This window comes from Haliaeetus albicilla, chromosome 16, assembly GCF_947461875.1.
Source record: "Haliaeetus albicilla chromosome 16, bHalAlb1.1, whole genome shotgun sequence".
Taxonomy (NCBI): Eukaryota; Metazoa; Chordata; class Aves; order Accipitriformes; family Accipitridae; genus Haliaeetus; species Haliaeetus albicilla.
The window spans coordinates 29509062-29531536 of record NC_091498.1 but is presented as its reverse complement, the minus strand read 5'-3'; the positions used below and the strand labels follow the sequence as shown (position 1 = coordinate 29531536).

Genomic DNA, 22475 nt, shown 5'->3' with positions numbered 1-22475 from the left:
TAGCAGCATCGGTGTCCACTTTTAAAGTAAAGAGCAATCAAAATTAAAAATGTGATGTCATTCCATTCTAAATTCCCTTTATCCTTTATGTTTTCTTGATTCCCAGCTTGGGACTTAAGTGGCTTTATCAAAGTGCTTAGTCTGCTGTTGCCTGTTGATAGGATCCCCAGTCAGTCAGAAAATGGTGAGGCTCAGACAGCGTGTGTAAAAACCTCCATTCACTTGACTGTGTCAGGAAGGTCTTTTTTCATGCAGCTGAAAAATTCGGAGGATGCTCTCATGGGATTCCCTAGTCATGATTGCATCAGGCTAGGAAGAAGTCTGGATGAACACAATGAAGTTAGATGAGATCACCTGACAGAGATTCTCAACTGGAGAATGGTAGGGCATGCAGATCCAACACTTCAGACACCTGAAGAAAAAACAAGATAAACCTCACTATTTATTTCCAACCCAAAATACACACAGAGGTCTCTGCCAGGCACAAGCTTGTGTCACATGCATGTGTATCATGGCGTGAGTGCTAATTGCGGTGTGTCTTGAAACACGCAGGTAATTTCCCAAAATATTGTGCTGGGAAAGGGAGGATCTGGAAAAGGGGAATGGCTACATTTTTGTTTGAAACACATGATAAAGCTATGCCCCCACCTTATCTATCCTCTAAAATCTATGTATAGTTTGACCATATTTTGTCCACAACCAAAGTATTTCATCAAATCCCAGCTTTGGCTTTGAATTCAGGCTGGGGCTGGAACTGGTTAAAGAAGCTGAATCTCAGCAAAATGTTAGTGTAAAAGCAGGAAAACTTTCTCAAGAAATACCGAGAATATTTTTTCCTCCTTCTGGAGTAATCAAGTGATGTAGCACAATGATTTGCATTGATGGAAATGAGGCCAGGTTGTGAATGATTTAGAAGCTAATTCAGGAAAAGACTTAAACATGTGCCTAAATTTAAATAAGTAAGTACACCGGAATTACTCATATGCTTAAAAATTAAATGTATGTTTAAATACATGGCTGAACTGGAGCCTAAGGGTACAGTCTGAAGTTAAAGCTAAAGTAATCTAGACAGTAGCTGTTGCTGAAAATGATTAGTCTTCTCCTGGTTTACTTCCCTGAAATGGCCCAGCTGGAGTAAAACAAAAGCAGTTTGTTGACAATAACTGCTATTTCCTCAACAACTTTGAAAAGTACTCATTTCTCATAAAAATGCAAGCAAAAGTCTTACTTAATACTAAAAATCAATGGAGATACACTGAAGTCAGTTTTTGTACTAACATGCAATGCCTATTTGATTTCACAAGCTACAGCCTGTTAGAGAAAGAATTAAGGGGAGCCGTTCTCACGCTGACTAGGATGCATTTATTTCTTGTGTTTATAGGCTCCTACATCTTCCTAGCAATAACTAAGGGTAAGGGAACAGCAAACCAGATATGTCACCGAAATCAAGCTGGCTGCAAAGCAAGCGAGAAGAGAGAGGGTGTTTCGAGATGCTTGCCCTTCACAGTGGGATGCAGAAGATATTGTAGGCACACCGGCATTGCTGGTGGCCTCTCAGCCTCCCTGAAACCGGCAGCAGAGATTAGGGCTTCACCACATCTGTTTGGCCCTCTGTGAAGGTTTTGCTATAAGCAGGAGGACAGCACTATCTCTTGGCAAACTGATAGATATTTTTCTGGAATAAAACCGTAGAGATTGAAGGCTGTTCGGAGGACCTGACACAAAAGCAAGTGACCCTTTGGGAAGGTTAAGGCTTCCTGGACGTCCACCAGGAAGTCACAGGCTTGGGGAGATGATGCTTGCGGAGTTGTCTGTATTTTTAAGGGTGGTGATAGCAGATCTCAGCCTCTCAGTGCAAACGTTTAAGGGCAGCGGAGGTCTGAGGAGCACAGGTATCCTTCTGGCAAGCTTTCCTTGAAAGGAGGAAGACTGGGGCCTGTGGATTTCTGTCATGGTCATTTGTGCTGCAGCTATGCACTTGGCTGCCTGCCTATGACGGCATTGTGATAAGACTGTGCAAAGATTGAGCATATTTTTAATCAAATGTTTCCATTAGTTTTAATATATCGTACCCATCAGATTACAGTCACTCAGCAAAAATCCAGCCTTCGACACAGTGTCTCATTTATCCTTATTCCTACCATGCACCCAGCTCTGCTTTGCTGACGTTGGTTCTGGTTGTACAGTCCTGCTGTGGGGTTTTTTGGGGGATGGTACAATTAGCCTGGTTGGAGCAACTAGGCCAAGGAACATCAAGCAGTAAAATAAAGTCTTGATGACATATTTGAACTCTTGTAGACCATGGGTTATCTGATCTGCAAGGTCACTGCTATTCTCTGGGAAAGTTTAAAAGAATCTGCTCCTGTTTCAAGCTTAAAGGGCCCTTTTTGACAATTTTAGGATGCAAATTCAGTTTTTAAGTATATGCACTTCTACATAGGTGAGTGTTTCAGAGTATTTGCTACCTGTATTTTTATTTCATTTTCTTTTAACTGCTTATCAGAGGCAAACAGAGTAGAACTAGTTTTTATGAACGGAAGGAAAAAGTGACTCCAATAAGGCTGCTTCTGCTACCAAAACTGAATGAAATGCAGAAAGGAAAAGAATAATAATGTGAAAATGAGAAATCTAAAAAGAACTTTAAAATTCCTTTTAATAATTTAAGCTGTCATCAGTAGCAGAAATAAGGAATTATATTTCAGACATGACTTATACCAGGCATGTCTTAAAAAGAAAAAGAAAGACAAACTGATAATGCCTGAAGAGACTGTCCCTGGGAATAAAAAAGTGCAGAATTAGGCCCTGGGAAGCCAAGTATCTTTTCCACTGTTCAGTCTGCAGAAAAAAAAAATGATGGCCCTTGATCTTTAGCAGCTCTAACAGATGGACTTGGGGAAGCAGTAGGAAAATAACATCATTAAAAGATTTGTCTTTCTGTATTTATGAAAAGTCAAGTTGTGCCTTGCTCAAAATGTTTGAAGCTATTATATTACAAAGATTTGGTATTAATATGATTAGCTTAACAGTATTCTTCTGTAATACACATCACAAAGTCCTGTCAGAATGAAATTGAATGCTAAAAACATCGCATAATAACTTTCACAGACCATTAAGGTTTAAGGCTACAGTGTGGGAGTTTATTACAAAAAGACCCTCTTACATCAGCATATACTTTAAGTTAGAGGTATTTCCCCCCTCAGGCTTTATTTGGTGCAAAGTATGATGTTCTGACTTTGTTTATGTTCATATACAGACTGGCTTAGCTTTGCGGTGGGGTTGTTGCAATGGTGCGAGGAATCCTGTAGGAAGGGATTGAGAAGGCTATTATTTTCCTTTCATGGGACTCTGAGTATGTAAACTCTTGGCCATTTTATCCTTGCTGGCTGTGGCAAAATATCACCCCTCCGTTTCCCTCCTATTACAGTAACAGCATGATCCGGCAGGATGAGGTATGACTTTCCCTCGCCGGTGTCTTTCATGCCACTCTGTGTACTGTTGGGAACAAGGATAATGCACGCCCTTGCCTCAGGGATTATAAATTTAATGCCCCTAAGGAACATGTATTTTATCTACAAAGCAATGCACTACTTGTGCCATAAAAGTTTCTTATCACCCAGTAGGAATATGGATTCAGATCCGTTTATTTGACTCTGTGTAGGTATCGGAGTTTAAGGAAGGATCCTATTACCTTGCGATTATCTCCTCAGGCTGATTTTACTCTGGTGTAATTCCTCAGGCTCCCATGAAGCTATTTCAGACTCATGTTGGGCAAGTGGGGAAAGATTGAGTGCATGTACTTGATGGAGTTAGAGTGATAGCAAAACGTGAGCTGGAGTCTTTGGCGGGAAAATCTATCATTCTCCATTGATAAAAAGTTTATGATTAATCACCGGCTTGATTACATTACCCTTTAATTAAGCTTGTAAGTGCCAAAGAACGGGGACTTTGGTGTGTTTTTTCTTTGTTATCTCCTGACCATGGCTCTGCTGGTGTGATTTTAAAGAATCATAGAATCGTTTAGGTTGGAAAAGACCTTTAAGATCATTGAGTCCAGCCATTATAAAAGGTCTTGCATTGATTTCCCCTTACTACAACTGTTCCCACCCTGTAAAAGGGAATTAAGGTCATATTCTTCCTTCCTGATGCTTCCACAGTTGGGACGATTTCTGTGGAAAGCAAAAATGTAGGTGAAAATATGTGTTGGTTTCATTTATATCGCAGAGTTACGCTCCTCTACCTTGGATTCATTTCTCAGCTTTCCCTGGAACTCTCAGGAACCCACACAGACATCCATGGGATTTTCTTCCACAGAAAACTGCTGATGCTAACCACGGATCTACAGCACAGGCAGCTGTTACCAGCAGTTTGTAGTAACCTTCCTCACACAGGATCCCACTGTACTTCACAAACTAATCAAATCCAGCACCACTGACATGCAACGAGCACTGGGGCAGAGCGTGGCAGCTATTCAGCACAGAGTACATGGATCAGGATAGTTTCGTCCAAAGCCACAGGAGCCAATTCCACCTCTGGTGAGAAGTGTCTTGGGATGATCAAGGGGCAGAATGAAAAAGGAGAATTTTAGTTCCCAGAACATTACAAATCTCAGCATGGCTTCCCCAGGGAAATAAAGGGCCTTGATGGTGCCTGGCAGGCTGAAGGACTTTCACTGATGGGCTCACTGAGTTCTTGGATCTCCTTCTGACATTGAGTCATTTTAACCCCTTTGCTTTTTTTTTAGTATTTCCGATGCTTTTCACTGGATCATGCCTGATGCTTTGGTACTAAGCAGCCCTTTTGATAACTGTGGTGCAGTACTGTAGTCCCTGAAGATCCCCCCCATTCCCATAGCACCGTCAGCACAAGGAGAAACAGTCCTGACAAAAATCCCAGTGGGATTCTGAGTGCACATTCCCGCACTGAGAAGTGAAAATTCAAGTGCAATGTGTGGAATTTGCAAGTGCAGCTTCCCTTGTTCCTAGCCCACCCTCTGTGCTATAAAAATATTTTTTGACTAGTGATTGTTATCATTACTGCAGAAATGTAACAGCAACAAAGTATTATTTGAAATATCAACAACCAAGGGAAAGGCCAGAGCACGTTGCTTCGGGAGGGCTGTCTCACAGATCTGCAAGAAACCTCAGCTCCTTTTGTCCTGAGGAGGATTCAGCAGCTGGGGTCAGTTAGGAACAGCCACGTGAGTGGGTGATGCAGAGGGACCAAACCCCCTCAGGAGAGTGACTGGCCGCTCTGGGTGCCACCGTCAGTGCCAGGCTCTCCCCATGCGGTTTAGCCAATTTGCTCCAGATTGTCATCCCACTCCAGGGACCACGCACCGTAGGACTAGATGTTGAGGCACCTATTCTTCAAATATCTGAGTCCTACATTGAATCCAGTCCTTAGTAACTTAGAAGCTACAGTAGCGAGTGTGTCAGTGCCTAAACCCACCTAACAATCCAAGGTTTAGCCACTGTCACGAGTCATTCACTGTCTAGCAAGAATCAGTCCCAAACCAGAATAAATTGAGACCTTTGATGGTATCAGTCTGAAGATATGAAGGAGACTTTCCAAGCCAGATGTTGGCTTTCGTTACATGCCTAGCAGGCAGCCCATAAGGCACCTATCCTTTCACAAGTCACCATCAGGAAAAGTCACTCTTAAGATTTACTGACTCAAAAGCACAAGCAGGAGTTGGAAGAGGGTAAGGATCAGGCCACAGGTCTGTTAGACCACTTCGAGCTGTCGAGTTCAGCATTTTGTCACTGGCAGTGACCACCGCCGGGCTGTTTCAGACAGTGCTGTCACATTTCCAGTCCTCAGTCCGGTGGAGCTGGCTGGAAACACCAGTCAGACACAGGTCTCGTGCTCCGATGCATCTTCTTACTAGGAAAGCCAGATCCTCAATTCAGGCTGGATCTTCTTTCCTGCTCTTCTGACAAGGGAAGCTAACATTGTTAACAGGCTCTTATTCACAAACCTACCTCTTCTTTGGAAACCTTCTCTGCTGCCTTCGCTTTCAAGCTAACAGAGCCCAACCAGCTCGGGGCCCTGGCTTCACTCGTGGTGTAGTTATCTCATCCGTCTGGCTCAGCTGATCGAGAGAGAGATGGAATTGCACACAGGTATGCAATTCTGGACTAGTTTAAATGATATCACGTAATAATAGTAATGATAATGATAATGATGATAATATCTTATGCTATAGATGAGAAAAATAAACTATTGTCTCAAAATGTACCTGACAAGCAGTACAATGCAGTGTTATGTACTCAAGAGGGAGAATAGAAGTTACTTCACTCATTTTCATCCCATCCTCTGAGTCTTGTCTAGCCTACGGGTTAAATCTGGGAGACAGAATCATCTGCATGAGAAATGTGGAATGAACCAGCTCGGGCTGATAGGAACTACAGGCTCCCACACAACCCATAGCAAACAATAGTAATATCAGATGGAAAGAGGTTATATACATAGTGTAGTGTATCAGTCTCAGCTAAGTATCTTTGCAATGGTTTCCCACATCACTTAGCAGCTCCTTTAACGTATCATGATTAACCAGTAGGCTCTGCAAGAATTTCTCACAATCAGTAGAAATACAACAAAAGACCTAAAGGACCACAGTAGAAGGCAAATATAATGATGGCCAGTAAGTGTGTGTTCATGCTTCTCCTGAAAAATGTCCACAGCTGTCTGGGTTCCAAAGTATTATAAATTCATTGCTAATATTTTTGTTTCAGTCCTTTTCGCATAATACTGTAGTCAGGTTTAGGAAAAGCAACAGAAATCTTGATTATTTAAGTCCTGTTATATGTATGACGGAACTTTGCAAAGCCACAATTTTTTTTCTCAGTCTGCACAAAATAATCAGTTATCTCTCTCTGATTCTCAGAAAAAGACTTGATCATGAAGTGGATGTAGCGAGACCTTTTATTTGAGCCTGTAAAGACTTTCAGAAAATGTGACAGTTGATAAATGCATTATCTGGTATGCCAACTTACTTAGTATTAAATTCAAATAGAGAAAGTTAGCATGTTTTATGATACTTTTCACCTCCTTTTTACCACGCACCTTTGCCTATTTACTGTTTTGCAAAGTTTGGTAATTGGTAATGGATTTGCCAACCATGCAAGTTAGAAAGTTTCTCTCTCTATTATCAAGATGAGTGGTTTCCTCTCCTTCTAATTGCAAAACACTTTCTTTATCATGAAAATTTCGAATTTCCATAAATAGCCTTCCCAAAAGCAAGTAAGTGCTAAACAAAACTAAGAACAAAGTGAGAGGAAGTACAATGCAAATAAATAACTCAAATGCAAAACGTGAATTCTTTCAGGAGAAGAACTTATGAGGTGCTGAGCACCCCTGAGAGCCGCTTGTATTGATAAAGTTCAGCACGGAGGTGCAAAAGCATCCTACAAAGCCTCTTAAAACAGCCCCTGACAGCCTTCCTTCTTAGGCCAAAGTCCAAAGTTGATTCAATGCAGTATCAAGCCACAAAACTTTAGTCGTAGAGATGGAGGAAGGAACAGCTGGCAGATTAAGATGACAGATAGCAAAAGCGTATCTTAGATGAGACTTACAGTTACTTAAATGCTGTTAAATTAAATATTGCCTTTCCATAACTTCACTCCTGCAAACCCAAAATATTATGTTATGACACGGAGAGCTGATGCATGGTACGTCACCAGTGATGTAATATTGACAGACAAATACAGCTATTGTATTCATAAATGTTCGCTTAACAAAGCAAAGAGCATTGTAACAACATATGCTTAATGCTAGTATGGTAGACTGCAATGTAATCAGTGTCTTGGATGAATTGAGAACACAAACAAAAATAGATTAGCTAACAACTAAATTGTATTTATCTTGCTTGACAGGGCTAGTTCAATAATGAGTCATTTTCTGATCTAATATCGCCGCCATCTCTAGTATTGCGGGTAATTGTTACTGCTGAGAGAAAAAGTTCAAACAACCCAAAGGCTGAAGAGGCGAAGGAGTATTAGCATGTCTCAGGTAGGAGTATGAGCATTAGCCTGTCTGATCCCCAGTAGATGCAATATACCAATTAGTTGCATACTTCCTTGAGCCGTGAAACAGGGGTCTCGGCCACCTGGGGTCATTACAGATCTCACGGGGCTTTTGTGAAAGCAGAGTTATTTTTCCAGGCGGGATCGTAGCTGAGGGCCTGACATATCCTTCACGTAAGCTGTGCTGTCCATGCTCTGCTGGCTGCCACATCCCTCACCTCCAGTGGCTAGGGCGGGAAGAGCAAAAACCTTGCTCTGCTGACCCCGTCGGGCTCATCCAGAGGCCCTGAAAGCCCTGGGACGTGGCCAAGGGTTAGATTCAGCCACCTTTATGAACCCTGTCTTTATCTACCCCGTGGTGATGGCAGCTCACGTAGCCAGCTCCCCAGAGCTGCCTCCCAACTAGCTAGCACGAGTATTGATAGCAGCGTAAGTAGAGCAGCCCAGCACTCAGGACAAGCTAGTAGCCCAAGTATTTACCCAGGGGCCTGGGTGGTTTTGCTGGCCATGGTATGCTCCACCATGCAGCCAGCAATATCTGAGCCGACAAGCTCAGGCATGTCTTCACAAGCTGCATTACTTTGGGGACTGTAGCACTGACGTATCTGTTTGTTGGTAATCAATAGGGATGAGTAGGAAACTCTATCTCCAGTCATGCTTCTTTAAGGATTAAAAGCGTTCTGCATTTACAATGGAGAGTCATTACCTTTTTTGAAAATAGTTGTCAACTTAATTTTAAATAATAAAAATTTGCACTGAGGTCAGTCAGGTTTCCAGGTGAAAACGTGCTAGGGAAGACAAATATTCAAAGCAAGAATGGACATGAATGGGATTGGGCTTAATTCTGATCAAGTTTACATTTGTTTAAAGGCCCAGCCCAAAGCCTGTGAAAGTCATTTGACTGACGGAATAAATCAGCTAAAATCAATGGGATTACCCTACTGTCAGCCCAGTATGGGTGAGATCAAACCCCAGATCATTATCTTTTTGTGGTTTTCCTTTTCGTCTATTGAGAGGGAGTCAGTGTGAAGGGCCATTGATTGTTTTGTAAAACACCCTTTAAATTCAGTGGGAGTCTGCCTGCCTGCGGATGCTTGGCAGGATATGGCCCATAAAGCTACCGGGAGGCTGAAGATTCATACCTCTCGATGTGCACTGCATCGGTTTGGTTTTGCTGCCAGAGGTAATCAGACAGTTAATAGCTTTTGCATAGAGAGCCAATTGACTGTGTGCGACGTGAGAGCCTAGCCAGGCATGAAAATTTAAAATGAAAGAATAAGTTAAACCACGACATTCTTTGGGGAAATGCTAATGGGTGACAGTTATCACTTACCACCTTGTTCTCTTGTTCTTTCATCAGAATCAATTACTTAATTTTTCTTTTTGTGCATGATGATGATGCTTTCATGAAAAACAAGTCTATGGAAATAGTGAATACCAGTAAGTCAGAAGAAGTGAAGGATGCAAAACTGCAGTTTTCCCATGGCCTGAAAATGACTCCCTCCCTGGCTTAGGGCAGCCACAGGTATGCTGTTAATTTCAAGTCCTCTTGCCAGAAGGCTATAAAATGTCTTTTCATCTTATGTTACATAAGTATCCAACAAATAAGAAGACTGTTATTACAAAGGCAACCACACCGAAAAAAGGTTTCATTTACTCTGAAAACCTGCATTAAAGACTTCTGATGTCTCTGTGTAACTTGTAGGTTGCTGAACACTGTTTGAGAGGAAAATTCATTGAATTCTTTCAAAAAAAGAAAAAGTAAGTTTGATGCAACACCAAACTGGGATGCTACTAGGAATGACACGATAAATCTTCTGTTAAACATTACAGTAATTTACTCTCAAAGATCAGCTTCTGTATCCTTTCAGCATACCAGACAGCATTCTGGGAAACAGAGATAATATTGAGCACTCTCTAATTAAACATTTCGGTGATCCTTCTGAACTAAACAGAAAGGATCCATATATGTCAGGAGTGAAAACTCGGAGGTGCTAGTACACCTTAAGATATGAAAACACAACTGAGTCTGAGGATGCTCAGGACTTCTGAGAAAGTGCTCAGCAGCCACAGGAGGGGTCTTCAAAATCTTTATGCTTTTTGTCATCAAAGAAATAATTCTGCTTGGCTTCATTGGGTGCTGAATTGTTGCTTTGCACTTTGACACGATTTTCTCCAGGAAAATAAAATATGGGTTTGTGCCAGTAAGCTAAAGACATTGTGACAATGAGATAAGTCATAGGAGGATGCCTCTGTGAAGGTGATTCAGCGTGCGTTCAGCGTACCTCTTAGTAATTAAGGCATTCTTCCTGAAGTTGTTTAGTTGTATTATATCCTTCTACATCTTCACAAATTGATAGGCATCAGGTATATTTAAAATATGTTCTAAGTCAGTTAACTTCCAGGCAGTAAGGCATCCTCACCTGCTCATTTCACAGGAAAAAAAACCCCAAACAATAGAAATCACCACGTGCGTGTTGACATCCTGCTTGTGAACCAATATTGTCACAAGCAATAGGCTTAGAAAGAACAGACCAATCAATGAATATGAACTGACTTACACTAAGCTAAAATTAGCTCCAATATCCTGATTGAAGTTATTGCAATTAACTAAATAAATACACATTCTCAGTTAATTATTTTTGTAATACCATTGTGCCTAGAGGCCACATTTGAGAGTGAGAGCCATCCATACTAAGCACTGCAAACACATCCAGTTAAGATATAACCCTGGTCTTGAACAGCTTGCTGTTCATATAGACAAAAGAAACAAAGGACTGGAGACAAAAATAATTCTTTTATTATCTCCGTGTCACAGAAACAGGCCCAGAGAAATTGAATTGTCTTGCCCAACACTGTATAAGAATTATTTGGCAGGACTCAGAAGCAAATAGAGAACATCAGTATCCACTTCATGAGTCTGCCCGCCCTTTCTCTAGCACAAACTCCTTTTTTACCAGAAGACTTCTCATGCACAGGACAGCTCTGGACTCTTGCTTCTTTACTCTACATTCCTTCTTTTTTGAACACCGCACAGTATGTACTAGCTAAAGCTTTTGGTTTCTCGTGGCTGTTGGTGAGCCTGTGTCCCATCCATCTCACCAGTGTGAGACACACTGCTACTCTGTATTAATGTGTGATGTTTCACTAGCAGAAATTCAAGACTTCAAACACACAAATCCATGAGCATCCACGTTTCTGTTGTGTGCTTTCAGTTGCTTTAAGAGCTCATACACATTCTTCCTCAAATCTAGAGCCAAGCTTTCCTCCTTTGTGTACATTTGGAAATCAGCTATGTAGAGAAAACTTTCAAAATCTCATTGCAAGGGCAGCAAATGTGTCTTGTAAATCCAGAAATAGCCCATTCTTTTAGGTCAAAGCAACTGACAGCTATAGCCTCGTCTCTTGGAAATAAGTCTCAAAAACTTATTTATGTAGCAAATACTTTGGCTAAGTTACTTTTGTCACCGTTAGCCTTTCCTGATTAGTTTCTTCTGCATTATGTACTTGCACCTATAGAACATCAACTCGTAGAAGCAGACATTGTGCTGCTTGCTGACTCCTTATATCTGCTGAAAAAAATATGAAAATAGAAATGCAGAGTATCCAGTGCATGGTGACTCGACTCTGTTCTTAAAGACACACCCTGCAGTGGCATCTTCAAGCATTATAGACCTAAACCCAAGATACTTGCTTTGGCCTTTCTCTCTCTACTTTCTGTCAACCTTGGTTCTTTCAAAATCAATGATAAAATGGTGCTGGCTTTAACTTAATCTAGAATTTCATCTTCTATCATCAGACAAGCAGTGCTGTGATGTAACTAGCGCATAGTTCTCAAAGTTTCTTTCCCACTTTCTCTGCAGAAAACAAATCTCGGACGAAAGCTGAAAATCATGAGGTTTCGAAAGTACTATTCCTGTGTCTCTACCAAACAACCTCAAATTTGTGTTCCAGGCTTTGACAGATTCATATAGATTCATTTTGTCGTCAATCAACTATACTTGTGGATTTGAGGAGGTTTGAAAAATTGGCTCAAAATAAATAGTCTGTTCTTCTTGTAATCTTAACTATGGAGTTACTTGTAATGATTTGGTAATGAAAATTTCCTTTTCCAGCAGTTTAGCTATAAAATATGACTTTATGTGAGCCCTTGAGTCCATCTGGAACTCCAACAAGTCAATGTCTGTGCCATCTTCCCAGCCATACAATTATTTTCTGCCTCCTTGCCAGGCTGAAAGTTCTAGGAAAAGCCTAATTGACAAATTACAGAACAGTGTATCAAGCAATAATTTTTCCCAGATAGCCACATGTCTGAAAAAAAATCTTCCTTTAAATATCATGGATGTATAATTTGAGTACAAGCTTATTTTCTAGCTCTGGAATATTTATTTACCTGAAACCCTGCAGCTTTAAGAACCATATTGTGAACTGAAGAAAAAGACTAGCAGCATAATAGATGGCTTAGACATGTCCCTTTTTGAAGTCTCCTGGCTGAGAAAGTGAAAAAAAAGAGTCCTCTGTGTTTGATGAATGCAAGAACCAGGTTTCCAAGCATGGAAAGAGCCTTTAGAAACACAAGTGAGGTTTTGATCCCTGGCCCCAGTGTCATCCGTCTTGGAAAGCTTTCTGGTTTTATTATTTTAAACAGGTCAGCAACAGTGAGATGGGAAACTGTAGATTTCAAAACAGACATCTCTACAGCATCTCTACAGCAAAACATCGCATGATTTCAAATGGAAATTTAATATTGGTCCTGGATCCCTTGCAAATTACCTAGCCTTTTGCCAGTAGGAGCCCCAAGTCTCTGAAAAGGCAGCACCTCCTGATTTATAGCAGTAAGCACGCAGCACGGAGGAGACCAGTGCTCTGGTTCCCAGGGGATCTTTTTGGCTCTCAGGCCTGGGTCCTGAGTGCAGGGTTGGGATTAGGGGCATTTTCTTTGCTGCTCCTCTCTCGCCTTCCCTGAGCTCCCACTGGAAGGCAGCTCGTGGGTCCCAACACCTCTGCCTGTCCCAGCTCCTCTCCTAACATTTGGGGCTCAGACCCGGTGCGCGCAGCTGCCCCATGGGTTGCGTGTGGCTGCGATGTCCCTGAACCCAGATTGCCACTGTGGGGAGAAGTCCTCAGCAATGAATGAAAAATATTTTCCATTTTCAGCTCCGTCTCAGATTAATGGAAATTTTACAACTTGCTCAGACTGGTCTAGGTAGGACTGTGTATTTGTTGGTGTGAACAGGAACGTGGTAGCTGTTTTTCTGTTTCCTGCATTTGAACATGGTGAAAATATGATCTGGGCCTTCTGTAATGCTATTTGCTGACACTCTTTCTTTAGGAAAGTAATTCGGGAAGAACAACAAAGAATTCTTCGGCGAACTTCCTTGCAGAAAAGGTTGTGGTTGTCTTGCCAGCTCTCAAAATTAAAACTATGTTCCAGTCAAAAATGCCTATTCAGACTGACATCAAAGAGAAAAATGCGAGCAGGTCAAGGAGTTTAATTTCCATGGCACTTGCATTTGTGATTCACATGTAGGGCGCAGTAATGACTTACATGCCCATTGGCAATAATGTAATAGAAGGCTAGTGTGAATAAAAAGAAAAATGAATCGGAGGTAACAGTAACGGGCCAAATTCTGTGTTCAGTTGGATGCGCGGAGCTCATTGAAGTTGGGCAGTGTCACATAGAGCACAATCTGGCAGTCTTTCTCACAGCAGCATTTTCATGAATACATACCTTACAGAGCACCCTCGCAGTTGTTGGTAGCCTGGGCTGAGGTTTTCAGAAATAAGCAGCAGTGCCGCTGTTTGCGGATATCAATCCAAGATGCTCATGGTGGGCCTGATGCCAGAGGGGTCCTTTTCACTGTCTAGAGACCAGATCCCTTTAATATTTCTCAGGCTGAACATACTAGATGACTCCCAAAAATCTCGGTCCTAGGGCACCTTTCCTGAATCACTTGAGGTGTGTTTTCATACCAGCTTTTTAACTCCTCAAAATCTCTAGTTAAGGTGAAGGACTATATCTTGAGGTATGAAAGCAGGAGGTATGTAAACTTTTTAACAGTGTCTGTATATTCTCCTATTACTCCTTATTTGCTTTTCTCATGGTACAATCCAACTAGGCATTACAGACTGTTGATAAATAGATTTTCAGCCCATTTCATTTAACAATTATTGCATTTCCATATCAAAGATTTTACACTTGGCATGCCCGAGCATATTTTATTTGTAATCTTTTCTCAAATTAGAAGTTTGGAATGTTTTTTCATTATGTGTTTCATCTGCAAGGTACTGCCTTCATGTTATTTTTAAAGATGAGATCTTATACGCTACCTCAAGTCATTCTACAACTCATTGGCTCTTATTTATTCTGGCCTCCTAATCTAACACAATTTCTATGTTGAAACTTGTTGCTATTTTTTTTCCAAGGATACACCATATGATGTTAAGCATGTGCTGTATATCAAAGTGCAAATATAAACTAGTTGATAGTCTCTAGTCACACCCTGGGTAGGTGTGGCAGTTGGGAATTTTTCGTTTTCTGGCTGGAGATCAGAATGTGCTTAACATGGCTCCACACACAGGATCTTGGTCGGGAGAGAACTGGTTGGGGTTTTTTGGTGGGATTTTTTTTTCATGTATGTTGTTTGAAGGGTTGGGAGCTAAATAGTTGTACTGTTTCCAGAAACAGATTTTTACTTGTTTGGCTATATTTAGAGCTGCAATCGGAAGATTTGAGGGTATGATAATCTGCTGCCTTACTGTCTTTCGTTCTTTCTTTCTCCCTCTCTATCACTTTGTGGATAAGAGGATGGACGAGCTTAACTCTAGTGTCAGCCTAAGGCATGGTGCAGAGCTGCATTACTCCAAGAGAAACTCCAAGAAGGAAGTATGACTCAGAGAGCTGCAATTCCTTCCACGGTTCCTCCTTGTTCCAGCCAGGGAAGTAAGTTACTTCGGTATTTGTGCTGCTAGACTAAAGCTTACTTCTCCCCTTGTGCTTACAAGCCTCAGCTTGCAGAAAAGAAAGGAGAGTGCCAGAAGCAAGGTGTCACTAACCTGGGAAAGGGCATTTTGCTGCCTTTGACACCTCGATTGCCCAAGTGAGACAGGGACCACTCTATCTCCCTGTGGGGTTTTACTGTAGACAGTCACCTTATAGCCACCTGCTTATACTGGCTTGCCAGTCATTTTGCAGAGATATACATGGCTGCCTATCTTGTTAGATGTCTTTTACGTTAATACCAAGAGCAATGCACAAACTGTTGGACAGCTTTATACTGTTTTTTTCTACACAGATTGTTACATCATGCTGATTTTCTTGTTTAATTTTCATAGTCTTTCATTCAATAAGGTGTAGTCACTATCGGGCTAATGTACAGCTCACCAGACACTTCTGAATTGCCTCTCAGACAATTGGTTTCCCACTGACTTTTATTTTCCATAGTAATAGTTTGTTGTTATACTCAGAGACTGGCAAAAGGTTTGCAGGCAATAATTCTTTTCCCAAAACAGAAACACTAATAAGGGTATTCATAGTGAAATGTTCAAAATCAGTATTTCTTCACTGGTAGTGCAACTCTAAGGCCTGAGAACACCAACTGACGTATGATCTACTTGCAGATGATGCACATGACTATTCACCTGACTGACATTCTGCTCAGCATCAACATGCTTTGGGGAAAAAAATATTACATTCACAGCCTTTTTTTAAATATGCTTTTTCATGGATGGACAGCAGAGCAGAAATACTATACTACAGAAGGACCTTCATCTGAGCACTATTTTAAAGGAATTTATAGTATGACAGCAAAATATGTGGGTTTTTTATGTTAACTGAGTGTCAAATGAGAGCACATACTAATAAATACTGTTGTGATACACTGGCCTGCAAGATAAAACAAGTGAGGAAAACAAGAGAGGAATTCATCCATATGCACATCAGCTAGGTGATCCAGGTAGGAATAAAACCTCAGTACTCGTTCCGATACCCTCTAGGATTACCAGGGAGAAGTTTTCAGGAAGTATCTTGCAATAAAAAAAACCCAAACCAGGAGTAAAAATCGACTTCAGAAAATAGATCTGGTCCTCATATGGTGTTCAGCAGCACAGATACACACACACATACATATACACTCACACTTCCTTCCTGAGTTATACCAGTTTCAAAAATAGCCTGTGAAAGAAGATTCAGGCTATTGGACCAACTTCTGCTTTCAGTAAAGTGGACTGAACATAGAGCTGAATTTGTACCTCCTGTGTGATTTTGTGTACCGACATGTGTAAAGCTCATCCTTACACTGTGAGCTTTGAATTGCATCAGTACTAATTCACCTGAGTGTACCTGACAGGGATCTACACAGAGATACAGAAACACTATTCATTTGAGCTGGTCTTTATTCCTACACTGGAAATAAGTAAGTGATATAAAGGAAGCATGCAGTTCAAACTTGCAAAAGTTGCTTTTATTTTGCATCAGTTTATTTAGGTATTTTAAATAGGCTTACTTAAAATAATCAGTTGAGCCTTTTTGACAACTTTATAAGAAAGCCTTCTGTGGCTAATTCTTAAATATCATCAGACAGCAGGCTAATTGTGTCCAAGTGCACATTGTTGCCCCAGGTAGCAGATAACTTCCTGTGTTGAAACGATGACTTGAGAGCGATATACTTGTAGACAAGGAAATATCATCTTCCAGTCCTGCTGTGTCTTAAAGTAATCTATGAGAACTCTCTTTAGCTGAATGCCTGTGCTTAGCCAAGGTATTAGACACATTCAGGATGTATTAAACTCATACACCTTCTAAATTACTCGATGCTTTTAAGTTCACATAGCTAGCTAATTTAGTCAGATTTCTAGTGCTAACAATAACTGAATATGTTGAACTGCCAGGAATGTTACTTGTATAGGTATGTAATAAATGTGCTTAGCTGTCTTTACTTATACAGATATGCAGTGGACACCTTTACCACTTTCTGTAGTTACTATCCTGTTCCCAGTGCTTAGTAATACAGAACACCACTTTTGAAATGGGATAATACTTTGAAATAGCAAACATTCACATTTCATGCTTCAGCAGTTCTGAACATACAATCAAAAATATGGCAAAAGAACCTTTAGTGGATCAAATTATGTACCCTTTCGAATAGGAGTAAATTAAAAATAATTCCATGAAGTCAAGTCAGAGGAGAACTTACTCTCGCTGGTAAATACCGCCTTAACAAAATTGCCTGGCTGGTTCGCTGTGAACAATTCAGTGAAAATGTTATCTGTGTTTTGTATAGCCTTCCTTTTTCTTTTCCCCATATTCCTCTTTCTCTTCCTCATCCTCTTTTTAACCTTTTCCACCTTGTGATGCTATGCATAGAAGACCTAAGAACCTAAATGAAAGCATACGTGGGAAACAGATGACAGAGGTAGCAGTTTGGTCAGGATAAAACCAGGCCATTGCTGGAAGTGCAGAAGATAGTAAAATACCAATAATACGTACTGATATCTGACGTGACTAACAGAGGTAGGGTTTGTTCCTTGTATTGTTTCAGTTCCCGAGAGTGCCCCTTGCCTTCTACATTGTATAATATAGCCTGAATAAAATGCAGCTACAAAAGGAAAAAGGTAACACTGATCCTACTCTAAATAGGATTTAATACTGTGCTCATCACTGCAATGTCTAAGAGCAAGATATACTATTGCCGTTGCAGTACAAAGTTCATGGAATATCAAGCGTTGATAATCTGTGCTCAGAGTCTGTAAATGTATGTACAAATGGATCAGATCCACAGCTGGCATCTGTCTGGCTCCAGATCTGGTCCAGTAAGTTTCTAAAGAGTAGTTCACGACAGACCATTGAAAACTTCCAAAGAAAGTCCCAGGGCACATGACAGAAATGGCCAAGTGGGATAGCACAGTAGAAAAAAGAAATCCTGTGGGTTCATTTCTTTAAAGCATAGAAGTCATTAATCATTTCTATTCCTTTCCATTTGAAACAGCTGCCTGCCTGCATTTGCTAAGTAACTGCTTTTCTAACCACACAGAAACTAAACTGTGGGCCCCAGAATGCTCATGCTTCCAGATATTAAGAAACAATTTCCCTCTTTGACTGTGTCAATGAGAGCACGTTAACATTCTTCGCATCTGGTTTTGGTAGTGAAATAAAACGCTAATGTTTCCACACTTTATGATGAATTCCCTCCAAACCCCTTCCTTATTCCTTATCTTCTCAACTGGCTTCAGAAGTTCAAAAGCTTGACTTGCAAAATCTCAGTGGCCTTCTACCTCTCACCTGCGATGTAGGACGTCGCTCTTTATCAAGTTAGAAAATAATCTCTCCCGTCGTGCTTATTTGCTCATCTTCTTGTGAAACGGAGTTACATTTTCCACGTAAGCGCGTTACTTCGAAAAGTACACTGTCATCTCTACGGGCTATTGCAATTAGTGAAATGCCAGCCAGCAGGTGGAGACGCATGAAAGCAATCCCAATTCATAGACAGGCTGCTTTGACATTGCATTCCCATAGCCCTGGCCAAGCACTAGAGCGGGCCAGAGCCAGAAAATATAGCTATTGGTTTCATGGAAAAGTTCAGAATTAAAATCTTGGATTGCTGACAAACATGTGACGGAGCAGCTTCTACTGTACGACTGCTCTGCACAAAGCTGCACTAAAGAGCCATCCAGTCAGTACCTTTCATGTATCAGTGAGTCGTGGAGGGAGGGAAGCTTGCTGCTGACTCTGGCCTGACCTTGATTCATTCAGTTTGTTCAACAGTTTAGAGCTGCCTGTCAGCGTCAGCTGTGCTGAATGATGCAAGGAGCCACACACGCTCTGGTTTATGCATATTCACTTTTGGCCTTGTGCTGTACAGCAATGGGGCTCTGATGGCTCAATAGCATACTTCGCGCAGATGCATTTCCACCTATTTGCTATGAAAGTGCAGCTTGAGATGGTATGAAAACAGCTTTGCTTCCTCTGTTCCTTTCATAACTCCTCCCACCCAGTGTTTCCTCTTTCAGAGTGGAAACACCATTGTAATAGCTATTTCTGAAATATCCCTGCCAAGATTAGGAAGTGCAGAGGAATACATAAGTATGAGGAGGGGGAAAGGTAGTTTGCGAGTTATTTTGGGAGTGGGGAAGTTGTTTACAAGAGTTTGGGAGAAAAGCTGAGGATAATTCTGTGTTGTCTTCAAACCAATTAAGTTTCTAACTCCAGTCTCTGCTCTCTAGAAACGATAAGAAACTGCAGTACCGGGTCTGCAAAATACCTAATGTGAACTGATTGTCTTCAATGGAAATACGCACACAATGGGAGCCAAGCCTAAATGCCATGCTAAAATACAGTGTGCTTCCTTATACCAAAAATCATTGCCGAGGCTGTGAAAGAGAAATTTTAACTGACAACAGTGACAGCGTACATCAGCGTGCACATGGAGATATGGAAAGAGGGAAGGAGGTGGTGTAAAATTAGTAGAGCTTTGAAAATCTACAAAAATCATCTGCAAGCATTTTGAGAAATTTCAGTGTTTGAACACAAGATGTACTAGCAAATTAGATTCATTGCGGAGATACTGGAAAACACAGTGTCTTGTTTTGCAACTCCAGACCCCTCAACATTTAGTAATTTGTGGTGAGTTTGGATGAATTATCAGAGTTTATTATTTTTCCTTTAAATGAGAAAGGCTCTTCAAACCTTGCAAATTCAATTTTAGTGCTTCTAAAGAAACGTATTTTGCATCTTTTCCATCCTTTTGGATTCTTCTCCTCCCCCTCCACTACCTCGCCTCTTGCACTCTTCTCTTTGGAGAGCAGGGTTTAACATGCCATTGAGGAGATAGCCTGCATGCAAAGTCCCTCAAACATAAACACACTTAAAGAACAGATTCATCACAGTGTGTTTCCAAATGTGGAAACCGCATTCCATCTCCACCCTTATCCAATGGTCATTAGCTTAGATGTTGAATGGACATTCCTTAAAGTGAAGATTATGAAAACATACATACTGCTCAACAGTGATTCATCGGCTTCCAAGCTCTCTCTGCTCAAGAGCAGTTGAGCTCAAAGTGACTCAGGCTGGGGACTTCGAGAATGCCGTGCAGGCATTTGCTACATTGAGCCTGCAAAACTATCTTCAGATGACTTCTCTGGTGATTAGGAAGCCCTGTGTTCATTCAGCTCAGGTATTTTTCTGCATTTGTTGCCCTTTTAAAAGTTTGTTATGTCTTAACTTATAAGTCATGCGTAATTATAAGAGGGGTTTTTTTTAGACCCTGGCCCTGATTTTCCACTCAGGTTTACAGCACTGTAACATCAATGACTTCGGTTCTGTCACCCTGACAGAAGAATCAGAGCCCACGTGAGCGAGCTTGTCAGTAGTTTACAGATGACAACGGTCACACACACCGCTTGACGATAAGGCAAGTTATCACCATTATTCCTTGACCTATTTTTTAGCTTGTAAATGACCAGGTCTAAATTCCCAGCCACAAACTGAAGATATTGTTTATTGATCTATTGTATAGGATTGCCTTGAAAGAGCATTTATCTTAAATGACTCATAGATTGTTCTGATGATGGATGTGTCCTCTAGTTTGCTCTGTGTGTGAATGTGTGTATCTTTCTTGCTCTCTATGTGCATATGTTTGTATGTGCATATATATCTAGATATAAAATGGTTTGCTTTCATGATGTATCCTTTAGAGTCTTTATTTCTTTTGAGGATTGTTTTTTAAAGAATCACTATTAGTCAAGCAAAAGTTACTGAGGCAGAGAGAAAAAAACTTGGGATTACATGGGGAGCTACCAAAGATATTTGAAATAAAGGACAGCTTACTATTTAGGGCAATGGAATAAGGGTGCAGAAGGAGAATTGAATTCAAGTGCTGAATTATGTGGATATGCTTATTATGTTCTTGGTAAGTTGCTTAATCTACATGGTGATTCAGTTCCCTGTTTATAACATAGGGACAACACTTGACAGTCTTGTTAATAAAAAAACCAACTATGAATGAATATGGACTGTGGACATCATAGTGATGACAGCTTACTCAGAACTTATACAGTTTATCCCTCCCAGCCAGACCTTGCTGTTGGATACAATTTTTGGATCCTGCCTTAAACACTATTCTGTTGCAGATCTCTTAAAATGTTGGTGTCTGTGGCACCTATTCAAACTGGAATTAGGTCCTCATTGGGTTGTGACAGAAGACAATGAAATTAAAGACATAATCCCAGTGTACAGTTTTAGGGCAAAACACCAGAATAGTTGTCCCAGGACAAAGTAGGTCTCTAAAGTAGGTCTCTAACAGAGCTGTATTTGCACCAATCAAATGTATTAATGAAGTAATAACATTTTTTTGAAGTATCATTTTGAAAGATGTTTTGGAAGGACCTAACTTGGCTATATAAAAGTACTGTTCAACTGCAGGCTATGAATCTTTGATACCTACTTCCACGGAGTATCAAGTAGATATTATTTAATGCAAAATAAAGGTTGCTATAAATTTCTTTTAATCTGAAGTGCAATTGCATGTATTTTTGGATCCCTCTATTCCATCGTTAGTTTTACGGGTCACAGGGATGCATCTTGTACCTGTATATTAATGACAACATTTGGTTTATGTTATAAAATTCTCTTCCCGCAAGTACGTGGTGGTGTTGTATAGAATGCACATTCCCATAATCATTTCATATGTTTTCAGTCTTAAAAATAAAGTTTATATAATGAAAATACAATATAATTATACACATGGGAGTTCTGGTTTGGAAGAGGTTCAGCAGAATTCTTTGATAAAACAAGCCCCCAACCACAAAAGCTACATACAGTGATTTGACAGGCAAACATATATAATCACTTATGCTAAATTGAAGGCAGTGTCACCACGTCAAAAGCAGCACATTGAAATCCCTTATGTCACTTTTGGCCAACAAGTGACAAATACTGTAAATCTAACCAAATGCATCCTTGAATAAACTTTGAGCAACTTTTTAAAAAGGTGCTTGAGTTATTTAAGGAAATGGGAGTGCAAAGGATACATTTATATAGGGTTAGTTTATGATACTAATTGAGCTTTCTTACACAGTCAGCAGCCTGGTCCTTTTTTTGCTCTGCACCAATTTCTAGTACCCAGAAATGGACAATATGAGGGTTGCCAGAGAAAAAAAATCATCCAGAATTATCTCATTAGGCAGAACAGAGATGTTAATATCTGTGAAGTTAAACACCTCATTGTTTAGGTGGGATTTTCCATGTGCTGTTCCTACTAACATCTCTTCCCAAAACACATGAACCCTTTTTCACTCCACCAAAACTGCCTCTTTGTATAGAAAGTTCATGGGCAAGATCCTCCATGGGTACAAAATTTCGTAGCTCCACTGAGAGCAGCAGGATGATGCTGATTTACACCAGATACGGATCTGGTTCACAGCATGTTTCAGTCTGAATTCACAAAGCATGGAGTA

At 40.6% G+C, this 22475-nt stretch overlaps 1 long non-coding RNA gene across 1 annotated transcript in view; it reads left to right on the top strand.

Annotated features, from left to right (window-relative positions):
- Positions 1-19730: 19730 nt before the first annotated feature.
- The window catches only part of LOC138689337 (uncharacterized), a 27910-nt gene continuing 25165 nt past the window's right edge, over positions 19731-22475 (top strand). The window contains exons 1-2 of the long non-coding RNA XR_011328216.1: positions 19731-20194; positions 20307-20431. This is a non-coding gene — a long non-coding RNA (uncharacterized lncRNA). The remainder of the gene's footprint in view (positions 20195-20306; positions 20432-22475) is intronic.